This window comes from Lathyrus oleraceus, chromosome 2, assembly GCF_024323335.1.
Source record: "Lathyrus oleraceus cultivar Zhongwan6 chromosome 2, CAAS_Psat_ZW6_1.0, whole genome shotgun sequence".
Lineage (NCBI taxonomy): Eukaryota > Viridiplantae > Streptophyta > Magnoliopsida > Fabales > Fabaceae > Lathyrus > Lathyrus oleraceus.
The window spans coordinates 254,688,757-254,695,070 of record NC_066580.1 but is presented as its reverse complement, the minus strand read 5'-3'; the positions used below and the strand labels follow the sequence as shown (position 1 = coordinate 254,695,070).

General features: G+C 35.7%; 1 long non-coding RNA gene across 2 annotated transcripts; it reads left to right on the top strand.

Moving 5' to 3' along the window:
* The first annotated feature begins 2,960 nt into the window (after positions 1-2,960).
* LOC127119060 (uncharacterized) lies at positions 2,961-6,059 on the top strand. Of its 2 annotated transcripts, XR_007802581.1 has the most exons (3): positions 3,340-4,202; positions 4,297-4,528; positions 5,028-5,909. It is a non-coding gene; the product is annotated as an uncharacterized LOC127119060 (long non-coding RNA). The 2 variants fall into 2 exon arrangements; XR_007802580.1 differs by having other exon boundaries at positions 2,961-4,528; positions 5,028-6,059.
* Positions 6,060-6,314: the final 255 nt, after the last annotated feature.

The window sequence follows — 6,314 nt, the reverse complement described above, 5'->3', positions numbered from 1 at the left end:
TGACCAATTTTTGATCTCATTCATCCCCTTCCCCTTCATCTAATTCCCCTTCTTCATTCATTAATTTCCATTTGGCCTATGACATCTCAAAGTCCTAATGCTAGTTGATTGAAAGATTAACTTGAGTATGGATGAGATTAAGCCACACCTTTTGCATATATTTTGTGTGTGGTATGTTTAATGAGCATAGTTCATAATACTATGTCTCCAACATGCATCTACACCAAAAGTCCATTGCCCGACCTCAAATAGTTGTGACTTCTACATAAGTCCAATTACGATTGCTTAACATAGCCCTAAATTTGTGATACAAAAGGCATAAGCATTCTAGTTAGTGAGATTGTAAGTCTCCCCTCTTCCATAGTATTGTGTGGAAACTTGGTCTTCTTTCCTTCCTTTTGAAGATGTTTTGGTTCAAGGATCCATGCTTGTTGCAAGTGGGTTGAGTGTTCTCCAAAGAATGTCTTGAAATCAAAAGCAAAACAAAACTAACTTCTAACTTACTAACCATTAACGTTTAATTTCAAGCTCTTACTTTTAATGCAATTTACTTTTAGCACTCTATTATCATTTGCCATTATACATATCATTCTATTTGTTTATGTTAATGTAATTTTCACTTTGTCCATTTGGACCATATTGTATGATATATTTTGTTTTGTGCTACTTTGCTTGTTTGTATGGTCTTTGACCATTAATGTACATAATAACAACAAAAACCCTAAAAAACTTTTGTGTGGACTGTTGGCTTGATCAGTGGACCAATTGGACTTAGAACTTAGGCAATATTCCTTTGCTATTGGACTTGGCCAATGCCAATTTGTTGAAGAACCAAGTTCTTGAAATTTGAAATTCATTTGATACATCATTCAAGATATCTCAAGTTCATCTGCAACATTGATCATTGTTAAGCTGTTATGTTGAACCTGTGACTTGTGGGATTCATCTGCTACATGGGCCATTTTGAATAAGATCATAAAGTGGATAAGCTTGGATGAGGCCATCTTTATTTGATGCCTTTTCTCTTCAAGATTGATATAATTGTGCATTTGTGTGTTGTTTGATTCTAAAAGTCCAAGGGAATTCTGGGTTTCTATTGACATACTTGTCTATTGGATTGCTACCCATTTGGTCAGATCTTTTCAACTCTAAACTTTTAAATTTTTGTGCATAGGATAGTCTCTTCATCTTTCTCCCCATTTCTTTAATTTCAAAATCTCTCCCTCCATTTTTCAAAACTTCTTTGTGTGAACTAATTTTGTTCTAAACTTTGACCACTTTTAAAAAAAGATAGAAACTTTGGCCTTATGCCATTGCATTTTCAAACTTATTTTCTTAAATCAAACTTGTAAATAAACTTAACTATACTTGACTTAAACTTTCAAAAAGCCAAAAAAAAAGAACTAACCCATTCAAATCATTTTAGGCCTTTGTGCCTTTCAAACTTAATTTTGTTAAAATCAACTAACTCATTTTGAAATTTGTAGCACGAACTACGAGGTTTTGATCCCTCATTTTTATGTTGGTACGTAGGCACAAGACCGAAGGTCTTGTCAAACACAAAAATATAATTAATGAATTCTTTTATCATCCCCCAATTCTATTTGTTTGTAAACATCACTTTGTACAAAATACATATGCACACAAAAAGGGCTCCCTAGGAGTACCTAGGACACTTTGGGTGCTAATACCTTCCCTCTGTGTAACCAACCCCCTTACCTTTGATCTCTGACTTTTATTAGTTTTTATTTGAAAACTTCTTACTATTTGGGTTTTGTTCGTACTTTTCCCCTTTTCCCTTGGAAACAATAAAAGCGCGGTGGCGAATCTTGTTATTTGATCTCTAACTTGTATTAGCTTGATGATCATGAATTTCCCGATACAAAGACCTTATTAATCGTTTGATTCAAATTGCACTAAAGTCTATGAATAGAGGTAAATACGATAAGCGCTGGGTCATACGTCCCATACCTAAAGATACTTAGAATGGGGGTAGGAATACTCCAGTCCCACTCCTTTTCTATTGCTTAAGGCTCGTATCGTACAACTTGATTCATGATTGATAATTTGTTGACGTAATCCTTGCTTTTGTTGTTTTTTATTTGTGAAGGGAGAGATTTGTCAATCGTATAATTGTGCTAAAGTCTATGAATAGAGGCGAATACGATGAGCGCTGGGTCATACGTCCCATACCCAAAGTTACTCAGAATGGGCGTAGGAACACTCCAGTCCCACTTCTTCTCTATTGCTTAAGGCTCGTGCCACACATTTCTAACTTTGATTTGACAAGTTTTTGAAGATGCCACCTTTGATGTGCTTGAATAATCCGCAACTTGGTATGGCTGAGGATGCCTTGATTGAAGATCTTGTCTTGAGGCCTTGAGCTCCACAGCTTGGAAGAAAAGTCTTATTAAGTGATCAAGGGTCTTTTGGCCACTTAATCTAGACTGTGGGATTATACAAGTTCAAAGGTTTTAATCAATCAAAATTTCTTTTGATCAATTTAACCATGGGATTTATTTTGGTTTTAGGGAACTAGGTTGGATCTAATCAAAGTTAGTAAATGTTAGAAACTACCCTAAGGGATCATGCATTGATTTATTAAAATTGATTGAAAATTCTAATTTAGAAACCCTAAGGGAACATGTACATATCGGTTAAAATATTGATTAAAAATCGATGTATAAGTCCTAAAGGGATCTACAAATGTTAGGAAATGATTACATCTTAATGTCAAATTCTAATCCTAATGGGATCATGCCATAAAGTGGATAAAATGCCTAAAATTTCCTCTAAAGGGCAAAATTGTCATTTACAAAAATGATATTAGATTGAACTCCTAATCTTGAAATCCTAATCTTGAAATCCTACTTAAAATCAATTCTAAATCCTAAATTGTTTTAAATCCTAAAGGACTAATCTAATCTAAACATTTCTATTTCTAAGAGCATATTAAGCTAAAAAATCTTTAATTTTCTAATTACTAATCAAGACATATTCCTAACCATTTCAAAAAATTAAACTAAATGGATTTCTATTTAAGCTAGTTAAACTGATCGTCATGAAAATCCTAAGTATCCTAATAACCAAAACTCTAATCACTAACTAAATATCCTAAAATTGCCTAAGCAAAGATACAATAACCTGAAATAACCAAAGGAAAGGCCCAAGAGAATGAGAGTGGGCCTGGTGGATCAAGACTGTGCAGGCCCACAGAGGGAGGGTGCAGAAAGAGAAATTTGGGCAATGCAGAAAGGAGGAGGTATGGAAAGCTTTGGGCCTCGGGCCCAACCCGCACCCAGGTTCGAATGGCCTGAATCGGTCTTCTTACTCCATACATGGCCAAAGTTCACGAACTTGATGCCACAACTCACCAGCGCCGAACATGGTGTCGCTCAGAATCATGGATTCTTCTTCATCAATTAGGAAATTTGTGACGGGAAGAATGGAGAATATGACTTCGACTTCAATTTCTGTTCCAGATGTCAGCGTCCAATGTTCACGATCCAATCTCTTCACGCATACGGAAACAGAGAAAAAGAAAGAGAACACGACTTCGACTTCAACTTCCGTTCCCTAAATATCCACCCAACATTCACGATCCAACATCTTCACCCACACGAAAACGGAGAAAAAGAAAAAGAACACGGCTTTGACTTCAACTTCCGTTCCCTAAATCTCCGCCCAACATTCACAATCCAACATCTTTACGCACATGGAAGTAATATCGAAAAGAATAAGAAACTCACCGAATCGACGTTCCATCCCAAAGTGGTATTAAAATCTTTCTAATCCCTTATGATTTCAACTTATAATTCCTCTCGAATTCTCTTGCTATTGTTGTGAAATGGATTCCGTGGCGATTATTGAATTGTCGTGAAGATAGATGAAGGATTGATTTACGCGACGATTTCCCTCTTTCTATTTTGGATGAATGATCTGTTACCAATGCGGGTGATTGAATAAATTCCAGATCGAAAGTGTTTGGGAGATTCTGATTTTGTTCAGAGATAAGTGATGAAGGCTCCGCAGAAAAAAAAGTAAGAGATGATGAACGATCGAAGGTGAGTCAACACGACAGTGAAGATGAATTTTCGAACGGCAGTACTAGCTTGCCGTCGACAACGGAAAGATTCACAGAACAAAACTCCAAACTCGATTCAATTCTTTGGAACATCGAATCGTCGTCCCGACGCGAGCAGGTAGCAAATCATCTTTGCTTCTAACTTCTTCTTTCTGTTTTGGACACTCATGATCCTTCTTCGTCTTACCGTTGTTGATCTATGATTTGGTGAGGTTGTGAGGCTTGGGTTTCAAGGTTACAAGCACTTGGGAGATTCTGCTCAAAGAATGAAGGAAGCTCTCCATTGGTTGAGGGTGAGCATCATGGATATGGTGGAAGAGGATTGAAGAAAAAGATGGAAGAAGATTTGAAGAATTGAATGAAGAGGTTGAATTGGAGAAGAATTGGAATCTGCAGGCAAAAAAAATCCTCTGGAAATCACAATGAGGTTATCTTTTATAGTGTGTAAGAACTTGTACTTACCTCCAATTTTTTGTTAGAATGGTTTAAAAGTTTGTTAGAGTTGGTTATTTGGAAATTCTGTTATGATTTTAAATCAGTTAGTGAGTTAGTTGGGTGGTTAGAGTTTGTTAAGTTGGTTGTGGTTTGCTAGGTTGGTTGTGGAATCATGTTTTCAGTTAGTTTCCGCGTCCTGTTATAGACTCTTGGGTAGCTATTCAATTATGAATGAAACGATTAGTAAAAAATGAAATATCTAAAATAATTCTGTTTTTTGAAATTGCGCCAATTGTCTCTCCTTTTTTAGTTGCCAACTTCATGAATGAAGTTGATCCTGCTTCAACTTCTGTCAGCTTGGTACTCAATAGTTCAGTAATCAAGTGACAAAGTTTCTACATGGATGAATGTCTGAATCGAACCATATTATGCGAATATGTGAATGTATGTGATGAACCATATGCTGACAATCTGCTATGAACTGATGAAATACTAATTAATTATGCAGGTGAATGCTTTGAGGATGTACTAGCTTGAATGCCTCTGTTATGAGCTAATTGATGCAGGTCCTGTTAAATATTGATTCAAAGTTAGATTAAATATTGTTTATGTGACAAACTGTTGAAAAGATTAGTTAGCAATTATTGTAGTTAGCTAAGTACAATTTGTTAAGACTTTATTGAAGTTCTGTTAGCAGTGTGTAAGACCCCAATTTTAACCCTAAGATCCCTCATGATATCTCATCATATGCATTGGCATTGAGATCATACCTTGACACCCTCCTTACCCCTTACTCATTGGGTTTGTTTTGGGAGAGATCACCAAGTATCATGTGATTGTATCATACTTATTATTTTATCATTTACTAACCAAAATACAAAAAATATGTGCATTTGTGTAACCTTTTTGTAGGTGAGGCACATGATCACCTTTGATCTATCAAGTTCACATTTAGGGTTTAAGACCCTCATTGCTAAGAGCTTAACCAAGGAATGATCCACAAAGGCTCTAGGAATCATATATGAGTCCCCATGATCTTTACGTGTAATTTTGATAAAGAATTCTTCAAGAGTTTGGAATTGGTTTGCCTTGGAAACCCTAGTTCATCTGGGTATCTTGTGTAACTTCTTCAACAAGCTTCTTCACCAATTGATCAAATATTTCAAGGGGCATATCAAATTTCATCATCTTATGCATATATGATCTCCCGAGAATCCAAAGAGTCAATAGAATTGCAAGCTAGCAAGTTGGTTAATGGAGGTTGACCAGAGGAATTCATCTTATCAAAACTAGGGTCCCCTAGACCCTATCTCTTACACTTTTCATCATATGTAAATTATTCCAAAAGAAACGTTACTCTAAATGACATTCCAAACAACTTTCATGTTGAGGTCTAGAGCTAGTTTTGCTTGGAAAGTCATTTTTTATGTTGAAAGATTATAGGTCATTTTGTCTAAACCCTAATTTGAAAGTCAACTTCCCAAGGCCATAACTTGCTCAATTTTTATGAGATGAAAGATTTCCAAGTTGCACAATCAAATTCAAGGTGTCTACTTAAACTTTTATTTTTGGAGGAAGAGCTAATTTAACATTTATGAGCATGTGATATGAGGATACCATTAAACAAGTGATTTTGCTTAACTTAAAAAATGCATAACTCATTCATCCCAAATCCAAATGAGGTCACATTTGTGACCATTTTGAAGGTTTTTTAAAGAGCTACAACTTTGACGAAGACACGTTTCTCCATTGGAGCTCACATAAAAAGTTAGCCAAGCTGGAATAATTGAACATA